Raw genomic sequence first — 3,406 nt, forward strand, 5'->3', positions numbered from 1 at the left:
TGCCCCACAGTTCCCTACAGATGCTCACAAGATATCAAATTGTTTCTCCAGTCACTCAGCTGCTGTCTGAGATGTTTCAGCCGTTTTCAGATGTTTTAGCACCCAGATATGTGTGTCAGAATCCATGCAAACGTAGTTACACATGTACCTTTTGTTTAACATCTATACTGGCCAACAACAACTTGCATTTCACTGACATGTCCCGAAGCATCCTTTTCCTTTCTTTTTTGTTTTTTAAAGGTGCAGGCAAGGGTGTTTCTGAAGGTATCCCGTAATCAAACATGACACCATCCGACATCCCCATCTGCCAGTTCTAACACTGCATGGTATAGAGGACGTGGAGAGTGGCAGAATAGGGGATATAAATGAATGTTTGGGAAGGTGTAAATTTACCACCAACACAACTTACTACAACTAGTCCTGTGCGTTCACTCAATCTTTCCATTGACAACAACAAAACAGAACAATCCATTACAACAAAGTGAAGCAGCAGCAGTGAGTGAGCTGGACTCATCAAGAGGTCTTTAGCATGTTGTATTTGTTTGGTATAAAACACTACAGCCCTGTCAGGTTATGTACTGTGTGTGGTTTATTTAAAACACCTCAGAGGATTTCTGGAAACTGAAGTTAGTAATTCCTTATGCTATTATATGGCATGAAGATGTGCACAGGAAACAATGCCTTTTTGTTAATCAATGAACAGAAATGGTGATGAACAATGTTGCTATTGTACATTAGATTATCCTTCCAGAGTAATCTGCAAGATTTCTGCACCAGCATCAAACTGCAGTTGTGACTTCTCCTGTTCACGGTGCCACAGTTGCACCATATTAACAAAGTTTGGTCTATACATGTTCCTTTAGCAAATATTCCTCGATTATTTGCACTATATAGCCCAAAAAAAAATCACCTTATCAAGTCACAGTCACGCCTCCTGAAAAGTCTTTTTACCAGCACACAACGATACAAAATCATTTTTTTCAGTTTGAAATATATTTTGCATTCATGCAAACTGAAGCAGCCCAGTCGGCTTTAGAGAAATAAACTGCAGAGTTACAGCATGATAAACTTAAAGATAAACATCAAAACCAAATTACATTTGGCTCTGTCTCTTTAAAAACACACACGCACACAAACACTTTGCCAAATTCATGATGAACACAACAAGCTGGTTTCATGAAGTCATCGTCATTAAGGTCCGCAGCGATGAAACAGTGGAGTGCTCAGGTATAATCTCCTCCAAACGCCCACCGGCCTGTCCATCAGTACACACTAGACAGTTATTACAGACACTACAGCAACCCACTTCAGCTGCCCTCTCTGCCTCACACTCACTTTGCTGTTCTCGTGTCACCGAACAGATATTCTTCTTTGCTGTCTGTCACTTGTGGAGAGACAGGGAGTTCCAGCACAAAGAGACTGAATAATGGAGAGAGAAAGCGCTCAACTCTTTGTTGCTTTTATCTGGAATAATTACAGAGCCACACATTGTGCTAGGGGCTGGAAGTGTGTTGGTTGTTTTTCTAATCTTCCACCTCTATTAAAAAACTCTGTTAAACGCTCCCTCATAATACTCTTTTAACCACTCTTGTGCCAAAACACCACTGGGACATTAGTTAATAAGTTAATCAAGTTAAGTTAATCAATGGAAATGGCCAGTTAGTCAACAGAAATTGAGTTAATGACTGTTTAGATTAGGTTGTTTGTTCCAAGGGTTTTCAAACTTTTTCATATCAATTCGACGTAGAAAATCGACGGCAGCTGTCCCTGATATTTTGTTGGTTTAAGGTTGTGTTGTTATGTAACTGAAATCTAGCATCTCCCAAATTTCTCATGCCAACATCTCGACATGAGCAAAATCCAACATCAGCTCAACGTCAAAATGTCAATTAGCCAATGTTGGATTTTGATGTCAACACAATTTTTATCTCCAGACAAAATTGAACATCTGTCCAACATTAGAGTCGTAAGTGATTTTTAAAAAAAAGTCAAAAATCACATAAACTGAAAAGCTTTGACAAGTGTTGATCATAGTCACTGTTTTATTACATTTTACAGACCATCTGATGAATCAATGAATCAAAGTGCTGCTTAGTCCTGTCACAAAAACTGAACTTGAGCAGCATGAAAACAGACAGAAATCCTTTTTTATGATTTTCATGAAAAGCTGCTCAAACACTTGCACCATGTGCATCACTATTACTTTCAAACTGTGGAAGTTCTGAAACCAAGGACTGCTTCTAGTTTTTCTTGCCTCAATTGTAAATTCTTAATCCAGTTTGCAAAAAGACATATTTCAGGTACAAAGTTGGTTATTTGGGATATCATTCCCCTGCTGTTCCAACTCCTGAATGTTTTCTTTATGCAGGGCACTAGAACGTCAAACCCTGCATCCTATTCTCTCCTCAGCCAGCACGAATTACCTCGCAGGTCTAATAATCATGTTGCATAATGCCATGTGGTCTCTGGGACGATGGGAGCTGATTGCTCTCGATCATAATGAGCTCCTGGAAAATAGATTTGTCTAGACAAATTATTTTCCAGGGAAATATCAGCTGCCCAGTGTTGTTTTGTGTTTCCAATCAGTCCCAGAGGCCTGACAGCTAATCAGCCAACCATTAATGAGACTGGGACTCCATTTCAAATGATACCTCTGAAACACTTTTAAGAGTCCTCCATCAAAGAGGAGGCAGACAACTACAAGCTGACTGTTAGAAAATATGATGCTACTTCAATAATATGTTTTCGGATGATGTAAAGTACATTTTAGATGACAAATACAAACATCCTGTGAAAGTGCTACATTGAAGACAGGCAAATAAAAGTAGGAGAAAACAACAGTGAGTCATAACACTGGGAGTAATTACTGCGGCCACCTCAAATAGGCGGATGTCATTCTGAAAAATAATAATAATAAAAAAAGATGTACAGGTTGTAATACGTGGGTGCCTCAGTCAACATTCACCATCATCGTTACCTTTTCACCCCAGACACCTACAGTACACATATATAAAGCAGACACGCCCATCCTCCCACACCCACATTTAAAAAATACCCCCCCCCCACACACACACACACACAATCACAGTCAAACACACAGATTCACATTAACAAACAAAGACTGTCATCTCAAAAGTGAGGCAATCAAGTCAAATCCTGCTTCACCCCCACACCCCACGCCTGCATCATCCAACTGCAAATGATTGTTTGTCTTGTATGATTTTTGTGGTTGCTGACATTTTGTCTCTGTCTTTTTGAATGGTAGCTGCACTTAGCCACCATGCTTAGCATTTTGGAGACGGATATGCACTCTAACCTGATGATCCATGCCCCAATTCCCAGAGGCTAAGTGTGTGTGTGTGTGTGTGTGTGTGTGTGTGTGTGTGTGTGTGTGTGTGTGTGTGTG

Source organism: Seriola lalandi, unplaced genomic scaffold (assembly GCF_002814215.2).
Source record: "Seriola lalandi dorsalis isolate HSWRI2012SDOR001 ecotype SW California unplaced genomic scaffold, Sedor1 jcf7180002054742, whole genome shotgun sequence".
NCBI lineage: Eukaryota > Metazoa > Chordata > Actinopteri > Carangiformes > Carangidae > Seriola > Seriola lalandi.